The sequence below is a fragment of the Phocoena sinus genome, chromosome 2 (genome assembly GCF_008692025.1).
Source record: "Phocoena sinus isolate mPhoSin1 chromosome 2, mPhoSin1.pri, whole genome shotgun sequence".
NCBI lineage: Eukaryota > Metazoa > Chordata > Mammalia > Artiodactyla > Phocoenidae > Phocoena > Phocoena sinus.
The window spans coordinates 75,754,337-75,765,323 of record NC_045764.1 but is presented as its reverse complement, the minus strand read 5'-3'; positions in this window follow the sequence as shown (position 1 = coordinate 75,765,323).

Below are 10,987 nucleotides of genomic sequence, written 5' to 3'. Positions count from 1 at the left end.
ATCCCTTGTTGAGTTAGTGAAGCTTGTTCCCATGGCAGCCTTAGACCAAGTTAGTCACAAGTGTGAATGGTAACGAAGTGAGAGCATGAGAGGGAGCTTTCCTGGCTCTGAAAAGCAGTTACTTCCCAGGGACGCTTGAGCTCCAACTTCTCATCAAGAAAGGATGGGTTTTGCAGGCATATTCTAAAGACATTTTATAGCTTCTTTATTACATGTTTTGCTTAGTTAAATATTAAATACCGTGACTCAGGAAATTCATACCTCCAGGATGTCATTAAAAAAAAAAAGACCTTTAAGATACTTATCTGCCAAGCAGGCACCTAAACTAATGTGTTATAAATGTGAAATAAGTTGTGAAAGTAGAAATCATAGTATCATAAAAACACTGAAATTAGAAAATGAGATGACGTAACCCCAGTATTTGAAGAGCACAAACTCTAAAGCTGGGTTGCTTGGGTTTAAGTCTACTTAGCAGCTGTGTGACCTCTGTGCTTGTTTCTGTGTCTGTAAAATGGGGCTAAGAGCCTCTGCCTCAGAGTGTTGTACTCAAGTATGTTAGGCACAGTATCTGGAGGTGCTTGAATGCTAGTGGCTATTATTTTAAGGAGGTTGATGGTCTTGGGAAGAGATGGACTCTGGCCATTCAAAGATACATCAGAATTCTTTTTTGTTTTTTTAAATTTTATTGAAGTATAGTTGATTTACAATGTTGTGTTAATTTCTGCTGTACGGCAAAGTGATTCAGTTATACACATATACGTTCTTTTTTTAATATTCTTTTCCATTATGGTTTATCATAAGATACTGAATATAGTTCTTTGTGCTATACAGTAGGACCTTGTTTATCCATTCCATATATAATAGCTTACATCTGCTTAATCCCAACCTCTCACTCCATCCCTCCCCCAACCCCCTCCCCCTTGGCAACCACAAGTCTGTTCTCTATGTCCGTGAGTCTGTTTCTGTTTCATAGATAGGTTCATTTGTGTCATATTTTAGATTCCACATATAAGTGATATCATATGGTATTTGTCTTTCTGACTTCACTTAGTATGATAATCTCTAGTTGCATCCATGTTGCTGCAAATGGCAGTATTTCGTTTTTTATGGCCGAGTAGTATTCCATTGTATATATGTACCACATCTTCTTTATCATCTGTCTATGAACATTTAGGTTGTTTCCACAGTGCTGCTATGAACATATTGGTGCATGTATCTTTCTGAACTATGGTTTTCTCTGGATATATGCACAGGAGTGGGATTGCTGGATCATACGGCAACTCTAGTTTTCTAAGGAACCTCCATACTGTTTTCCATAGTGGCTGCACCAATTTACATTCCCACCAACAGTGTAGAAGGGTTTCCTTTTCTCCACACCCTCTCCAGCATTTGTTATTTGTAGAGTTTTTAATGATGGCCATTCTGACTGCTGTGAGGTGGTATTTCATTATAGTTTTGATTTGCATTTCTCTAATAACTAGCAGTGTTGAGCATCTTTTCATGTGCCTATTGGCCATCTGTATATCTTCTTTGGAGGAAAGTCTATTAAGGTCTGCCCATTTTTTTGATTGGGCTGTTATTTTGTTGAGTTGTATGAGGTGTTTGTATATTTTGGAAATTAAGCCCTGTTGGTCACATCATTTACAAATATTCTGTAGGTTGTCTTTTTTTTTTTTTTTTTAATGGTTTCTTTTGCTGTGCAAAAGCTCCTAAGTTTGATTAGGTCCCATTTGTTTATTTTTGCTTTTATTTCTATTGCCTTGGGAGACTGACCTAAGAAAACATTGGTACGATTTATGTCAGAGAATGTTTTGCCTATGTTCTCTTCTAGGAGTTTTACGGTGTCATGTCTTATGTTTAAGTCTTTAAGTCACTTTAAGTTTATTTTTATATATGGTGAGAGGGTGTGTTATAACTTCATTGATTTGCATGTGGCTGTCCAACTTTCCCAACACCACTTGCTGAAGAGACTTTTTCCCATTGTCTATTCTTCCCTCCTTTGTTGAAGATTAATTGACCGTAGATGTGTGGGTTTATTTCTGGGCTCTCTATTCTGTTCCCTTGATCCATATATCTGTTTTTGTGCCAATCCATGCTGTTTTGATTACTGTAGCTTTGTAGTATTTTCTGAAGTGTTAGACATAGCTCTTGCCCATCAAAAGAGTTTACCAATTTATAGCTATTGAGTCATATTTGTGTGGTTTTTCTTCTGTTTTTAGGTTTTTGCTCTTTGAGAGAAAGATATTGGAACTTTAAAGGTTGACAATTAGACTGTCAAACTCCTTAATATTTGTTGAGTTGAAGAAAAGATTAAAAACATGGGCCTTTGGGTCAGTCAGGGTTCAAGTGGTGGCTGGTCTGGTTGACAGCTGTGTGACCTTGGGTGAGGTAGTGAACCATCCTGCACCTTCTCATTTGCAAAGTGGAGATTTTAGACTAGAACAGGCTGGTTAGCAGCGTAGGTCCCGTATAGTAGACAGGAAAGGGATCAAGATGAGCTGGGAGGAGTAGAAGTGAGTTCTTAAATTCAGGAGGAACTGTGAAGACCAGCCAGGCGTCAGGAGACAAAACAAGGAGGGAATGGGGGCAACAACGCAGAGTGGCTCCTATTCTTTTGTCTACAAAGGTGAGGGGTTCAGTGAAATTGTTAGGCTCTCCACCAAAGATGCACCATGCATGCTCTGCTCCTGAACCCAGACTCTATCCCCACTTGCCAATGAAACTGCCCAGAAAACCACCTGTACTAGAGGCAGGGCCAGCCCAGGTCTGCCCAGCTCCACTTAGGTCTGGGGGAGTTGAGAAGGAGTCACAAGTGAGAGGATTTGGATTGTGCACATGCCCTGCTCTGCAGCGAGCTGTTGGAGACTCTGAGTTCTGTGGCTGCACAGCCATGTTGTCTCTCACTTGTTCTTGTGAGCATCTCTGCCTGGAAGGAGCCACGGCTGAGAGGGAGCTCTCAGCCCTGGGCAAGCTGCTCTGTGCAGTGACTGTCTCCAGCAAGAGGCTCCCAACCCCCCTTGCATCTGAGGCCATGTGACTAAGTTCTGGCCAGCAGAATATGAGTGGACGTGGTGTGTGCGCTTTGGAGGGAACATCCTTTAAAAAGGAAACTGCACTCCTCACCCCTTTCTGCCTTCCTGAGGTGGACTTGGTAATAATGGTGACGGGTCATGTGTGATCAGGTGGGTGTGGGTGGTCTGCACCTCCACTCGTGGGGTAGCAAGCTCATAGGGAAAGCTCACCTTTGCCCTCTCCATGGGTGAGTCTCGCTTGCCTGAGCACTGTGGAGAGATGGCCTTTCGCATAACGTTTTCAGAAAACCAGGCGCTCGGGCTTCCCTGGTGGCGCAGTGGTTAAGAATCCGCCTGCCAATGCAGAGAACACGGGTTCGAGCCCTGGTCGGGGAAGATCTCACATGCTGTGGAGCAACTAAGCCTGTGAGCCACAACTACTGAGCCTGTGTGTCACAACTACTAAAGCCCGCATGCCTAGACCCTGTGCTCCGCAACAAGAGATGCCACTGCAATGAAAAGCCTGCGCACCACAACCGAGAGTAGCCTCTACTTGCTGCAACTAGAGAAAGCCCGCATGCAGCAACAAAGACCCAATGCAGCCAAAGATAAAAATAACCCCAAAAAACCAGGTGCTCTCCCTGCATGCGGCATCTTCCAGTTATTAGCACTTACCCACTCTGTGGTCCTTAAAATGTGGCCAGTTTTAAGAAGTCCATGAGGTCAAAACCCTTTTCATGATAATACTAGCATGTTATTTGTTTTTTTTTTTGGGAGGGGGGCGGTACGCGGGCCTCTCACGGTTGTGGCCTCTCCCGCTGCGGAGCACAGGCTCTGGATGCGCAGGCTTACCGGCCATGGCCCACGGGCCCAGCCACTCCGCGGCACGTGGGATCTTCCTGGCCCGTGTCCCCTGCATCGGCAGGCGGACTCTCAACCACTGCGCCACCAGGGAAGCCCTGTTATTTGCTTTTTTCATTCTTCATTGTCAGTAGTTGATGGTGGAATCTTCCCGAGGCTATATGACATGTGATAGAATGTGTGTGTTCGTTGGTGTTTTAAAATTTTCTCAGTTGAATTTCTAATATGGTAAATACTGATAGCTATAACCCACAAAAGCAGAATTCTTGGAGGTCTTCAGTAATATGGAAGAGTGTAAAGGGTTTGGGAACTGCTGGTCCAGCAAGTTTGAACACCTCTGGCCTAGGGTCCAAGTTCAAGCCTGCTCATGTGGTTCTTGGTTACTTTATTATTTATTTATGTATTGCTCCAAATTAGGTTTTTTTTTAATTTTTATTTTTTTATACAGCAGGTTCTTATTAGTTATCTATTTTATACATGTTAGTGTATACATGTCAATCCCAATCTCCTAATTCATCTGACCACCACCCCCACCCCCACCTGCATTCCCCCCTTGGTGTCCATACATTTGTTCTCTACATCTGTGTCTCTATTTCTGCCCTGCAAACTGGTTCATCTGTACCATTTTTCTAGATTCCACATATATGTGTTAACATACGATATTTGTTTTTCTCTTTCTGACTTACTTCACTTGTATGACAGTCTCTAGGTCCATCCACATCTCTACAAATGACCCAATTTCGTTCCTTTTTATGGCTGAGTAATATTCCATTGTATATATGTACCACATATTCTTTAACCATTCGTCTGACAATGGGCATTTAGGTTGCTTCCATGACCTGGCTATTGTAAATAGTGCTGCAATGAACATTGGGGTGCATGTGTCTTTTTGAATTATGGTTTTCTCTGGGTATATGCCGAGGAGTGGGATTGCTGGGTCATATGATAATTCAATTTTTAGTTTTCTAAGGAACCTCCATACTGTTCTCCATAGTGGCTGTATCAATTTACATTCCCACCAGCAGTGCAAGAGGGTTCCCTTTTCTCCACACCCTCTCCAGCATTTGTTGTCTGTAGATTTTCTGATGATGCCCATTCTAACTGGTGTGAGGTGATACCTCATTGTACTTTTGATTTGCATATCTCTAATAATTAGTGATGTTGAGCAGCTTTTCATGTGCTTCTTGGCCATCTGTATGTCTTCTTTGGAGAAATGTCTATTTAGGTCTCCTGCCCATTTTTGCATTGGGTTGTTTGTTTCTTTAATATTGAGCTGCATGAGCTGTTTGTATATTTTGGAGATTAATCCTTTGTCTGTTGATTCGTTTGCAAATATTTTCTCCCATTCTGAGGGTTGTCTTGTTTGTAGTTTCCTTAGCTCTTAAGTCTCATTAGGTCCCATTTGTTTATTTTTGTTTTTATTTCCATTACTCTAGGAGGTGGATCAAAAAAGATCTTGCTGTGATTTGTGTCAAAGAGTGTTCTTGTGTTTTCCTCTAAGAGTTTTATAGTGTCCGGTCTTACATTTAGGTCTCTAATCCATTTTGATTTTATTTTTATGTATGGTGTTAGGGAGTGTTCTAATTTTATTCTTTTACAGTAGCTGTCCAGTTTTCCCAGCACCACTTATTGAAGAGACTGTCTTTTCTCCATTGTATATCCTTGCCTCCGTCGTCATAGATTAGTTGACCATAAGTGCGTGGGTTTATCTCTGGGCTTTCTATCCTGTTCCATTGATCTATATTTCTGTTTTTGTGCCTGCACCATATTGTCTTAATTACTGTAGCTTTGTAGTATAGTCTGAAGTCAGGGAGTCTGATTCCTCCAGCTCTGTTTTTTTCCCTGAAAACTGCTTTGGCTATTCGGGGTCTTTTGTGTCTCCACACAAATTTTAAGATTTTTTGTTCTAGTTCTGTAGAAAAAAAAAAAAAAAAAAGCCATTGGTAATTTGATAGGGATTGCATTGAATCTGTAGATTGCTTTGGGTAGTACAGTCATTTTCACAATATTGAGTCTTCCAATCTAAGAACATGATATATCTCTCCATCTGTTTGTATCATCTTTAGTTTCTTTCATCAGTATCTTATAGTTTTCTGCATACAGGTCTTTTGTCTCCCTAGGTAGGTTTATTCCTAGGTATTTTATTCTTTTTGTTGCGGTGGTAAATGAGAGTGTTTCCTTAATTTCACTTTCAGATTTTTTATCATTAGTGTATAGGAATTCAAGAGATTTCTGTGCATTAATTTTGTATCCTACAACTTTACCAGATTCATTGATTAGCTCTAGTAGTTTTCTGGTGGCATCTTTAGGATTCTCTATGTATAGTATCATGTCATCTGCAAAGAGTGACAGCTTTACTTTTTCTTTTCCGATTTGGATTCCTTTTATTTCTTTTTCTTCTCTGATTGCCGTGGCTAGGACTTCCAAAACTATGTTGAATAACAGTGGTGAGAGTGGACATCCTTGTCTTGTTCCTGATCTTAGAGGAAATGCTTTCAGTTTTTCACCATTGAGAATGTTTGCTGTGGGTTTGTCATATATGGCCTTTATTATGTTGAGGTAAGTTCCCTCTATGCCTACTTCCTGCAGAATTTTTCTCATAAATGGGTGTTGAATTTTGTGAAAAGCTTTTTCTGCATCTATTGAGATGATCATATGGTTTTTGTCCTTCAATCTGCTAATATGGTGTATCACATTGATTGATTTGCATATACTGAAGAATCATTGCATGCCTGGGATAAATCCCACTTGATCATGTTCTATAATCTTTTTAATGTGTTGTTGGATTCTGTTTGCTAGTATTTTGTTGAGGATTTTTGCATCTATATTCATCAGTGATATTGGTCTGTAATTTTCTTTTTTCGGTACGCAGGCCTCTCACTGTTGTGGCCTCTCCCATTGCGGAGCACAGGCTCCGGACGCGCAGGCTCAGTGGTCATGGCTCACGGGCCCAGCTGCTTTGTGGCACGTGGGATCTTCCAGGACTGGGGCATGAACCCGTGTACCCTGTATCGGCAGGTGGACTCCCAAACACTGTGCCACCAGGGAAGCCCCTGTAATTTTCTTTTTTTGTAGTATCTTTTTCTGGTTTTGGTATCAGGGTGATGGTGGCCACATAGAGTGAGTTTGAGAGTGTTCCTTCCTCTGCAATTTTTTGGAGGAGTTTGAGAAGGATGGGTGTTAGCTCTTCTCTAAATGTTTGATAGAATTCACCTGTGAAGCCATCTTGTCCTGGGCTTTTGTTTGTTGGAAGATTTTTAATCACAGTTTCAATCTCATTACTTGTGATTTGTCTGTTCATATTTTCTATTTCTTCCTGGTTCAGTCTTGGAAGGTTATACCTTTCTAAGAAATTGTCCATTTCTTCCAGGTTGTCCATTTTATTGGCATAGAGTTGCTTGTAGCAGTCTCTTAGGATGCTTTGTGTTTGTGGAGTGTCTGTTGTAACTTCTCCTTTTTCATTTCTAATTTTATTGAATTGAGTCCTCTCCCTCTTTTTCTTGATGAGTCTGGCTAATGGTTTATCAATTTTGTTTATCTTCTCAAAGAACCAGCTTCTAGTTTTATTGATCTTTGCTATTGTTTTCTTTGTTTCTATTTCATTTATTTCTGCTGCTCTGATCTTTATGATTTCTTTCCTTCTTTTAACTTTGGGGTTTGTTCTTCTTTCTCTAGCTCCTTTAGGTGTAATGTTAGATTGTTTATTTGAGATATTTCTCATTTCTTGAGGTAGACTTGTATTGCTATAAACTTCACATAGGTTTTGGATTGTCGTGTTTTCATTGTCAACTGTCTCTAGGTATTTTTTAATTTCCTCTTTGTTTTCTTCAGTGATCTCTTGCTTATTTAGTAACATATTGTTTAGCCTCCATGTGTTTGTGTTTTTTACGTTCTTCTCCCTGTATTTCATTTCTAATTTCATAGTGTTGTGGTCAGAAAAGATGCTTGATATGATTTCAATTTTCTTCAATTTACTGAGGCTTGATTTGTGACCCAAGATGTGATCTATCCTGGAGAATGTTCCATGTGCACTTGAGAAGAAAATGTAATCTGCTGTTTTCTGATGGAATGTCCTATATATCAATTAACTCTATCTGGTCTATTGTGTCATTTAAAGCTTGTGTTTCCTTATTTATTTTCGTTTGGATGATTTGTCCATTGGTGTAAGTGAGGTGTTAAAGTCCCCCAGTATTATTGTGTTACTGTCTATTTCCTCTTTTATAGCTGTTAGCAGTTGCCTTATGTATTGAGGTGGTCCTATGTTGGGGTGCACATATATTAATAATTGTTTTATCTTGGATTGATCCTTTGATCATTTTGTAGTGTCCTTCCTTGTCTCTTGTAACATTCTTTAAAGTCTATTTTATCTGATATGAGTATTGCTACACCAGCTTTCTTTTTATTTCCATTTGCGTGGAATATCTTTTTCCATCCCCTCACTTTCAGTCTGTATGTGTCCCTAGGTCTGAAGTGGGTTTCTTGTAGACAGCATATATATGGGTCTTGTTTTTGTATCGATTGAGCAAGCCTGTGTCTTTTGGTTGGAGCATTTAATCCATTCACGTTTAAGGCAATTATTGATATGTATGTTCCCATGACCATTTTCTTAATTGTTTTGGGTTTGTTTTTGTAGGTCGTTTTTTCTCTGTGTTTCCCAGTTAGAGGAGTTCCTTTAGCATTTGTTGTAGAGCTGGTTTGCTGGTGCTGAATTCTCTTAGCTTTTGCTTGTCTGTAAAGCTTTTGATTTCTGCATCGAATCTGAATGAGATCCTTGCTGGGTAGAGTAACCTTGGTTGTAGGTTCTTCCCTTTCTTCACTTTAAGTACATCATGCCACTCCCTTCTGGCTTGTAGAGTGTTTGCTGAGAAATCAGCTGTTAACCTTATGGGAGTTCCCTTATATGTTATTTGTCATTTTTCCCTTGCTGCTTTCAACAATTTTTCTTTGTCTTTAATTTTTGCCAATTTGATTACTATGTGTCTCGGCATGTTCCTCCTTGGGTTTATCCTGTATGGGACTGTCTGCACTTCCTGGACTTGGGTGGCTATTTCCTTTCCCATGTTAGGGAAGTTTTTGACGATAATCTCTTCAAATATTTTCTCGGGTCCTTTCTCTCTCTCTTCTCCTTCTGGGGCCCCTGTAATGCGAATGTTGTTGCATTTAATGTTGTCCCAGAGGTGTCTTAGGCTGTCTTCATTTCTTTTCATTCTTTTTTGTTTATTCTGTTCCGTGGCAGTGAATTCCACCATTCTGTCTTCCAGCCCACTTATCCGTTCTTCTGCCTCAGTTATTCTGCTATTGATTCCTTCTAGTGTAGTTTTCATTTCAGTTATTGTATTGTTCATCTCTGTTTGTTTGTTCTTTAATTCTTCTAGGTCTTTGTTAAACATTTCTTGTGTCTTCTTGATCTTTGCCTCCATTCTTTTCCCGAGGTCCTGGATCATTTTCACTATCATTATTCTGAATTCTTTTTCTGGTAGGTTGCCTATCTCCATTTCATTTAGTTGTTTTTCTGAGGTTTTATCTTGTTCCTTCATCTGGTACATAGCCCTCTGCCTTTTCATCTTGTCTGTGTTTCTGTGAATGTGGTTTTTGTTCCACAGGCTGCTAGTGTTTTAGGGTCTCCTGCAGAGGCGGGGGGTGGCTGTTGTCTCATCGTGAGGACAAGGACACTGGCAGCAGAAGTTCTGGGAAGTACTCCTTGACGTGAGCCCTCCCAGAGTCTGCCATTAGCCCCACCAAAGAGCCCGGGTAGGCTGCAGTGTTGGGTCGCCTCAGGCCAACCAACCAACTCTTGGTTACTTCTTTAAACCATCAGTTGAAGGAATCTGTCACATTTTTACAATGCAGTTTCTACTGCTATACATGTGTGTTGTGTGCATACACATGCCCCTTCTCCTAAACAGGATGGCAAGTTCTAGAAGGCTGGGATGGCCCTTGAGCCTCTTTATGTTGCCCCTGGTTAAGTGATTCCTGAACTAATTTCTTGTCTGTTTAACTGATCAGTGAACAAAATGGCAGGCCTGGCTGGATCCAGAAATGAGAGGAAACCAATGTTTAAGGCTTCTTCACCTATAAACATCAACTCAGTCACCTATTTGGGCAACATCTGTTAAGCACTTACTTGAGCACGGCCCTGGGTGAGCCACGTGGGAGCTGGGACAGGGGCTCATGGTAACACAGGAATGTGGTTTGGGCTGTCCTGCCCGTGAGAAAGCAGCCTGCACCTTGAGTCTGCTCAAGGGGAGTCCATGATGCTCCTCAGTTGAATTCTGGTTCTGTCTCCTTCCTCCAACTCTCAGTGAGCCCAGGAATGTGAAATTGAAAGTCCCTTGTAAAATATAGAGACTGTTAGTGTCCACAGAATTACCTTTCCTTATGTCATCACATTATGGCTTTATTTTCCTCTCTCTTGGGTGGTCACAAAATGGAACTGAAATGTACTTTAAACTGTGTTTATTGTTAGCAAGTGAAGTTTGCTCTCTGTAGTTGAAGTAAAACAGAATTATTTACTTTGCCCCAAATTCAGATATATTTTCCCCCTAATATGTAATCCCTGATAATTTTTTTCCTATGGACTTGGGGATCCTGAAATGGCAAGAGGTGTGTGCGGTCAAATCCTCCTTTCCCAGGAGCTTAAGAATGGCTGAGGGCAACTGGGAGAAGGAGAGGTTAAGAAGTGATGGTACGCCTATGACCATTTCCTTATTGATGGATATGACAATGTTTCCAACTTTTCACTACTACTGCAATAAACACTGCCTTGGTGTGCTAGGGCTGCCTTAATTAAGTACTGCAGACTGGGTGGCTTACCAGCAGAAATTTACTGCCTTACCATTGCAGAGGGTGGAAGTCCAACATGCAGGTGTTGGCAGGAACGGTTTCCTCTGAGGGCTTTGAGGATCTGTTCCAAGCCCCCTCCCTTGGCTTGCAGGTGGCTGACTCTTCACCTAGTCTTCTTCTCTGTGTGTTGATTGATCTGTGTCCAAATCTCTTTTTATCAGGATACCAGTTGTACTAGATTAGGGCCCTCACTAATGACCCCATTTTAACTTGATTACCTCTGTAAAGACCCTATTTCCAAGTAAGGTGCTAGGGGTTAGGACTTCAACATA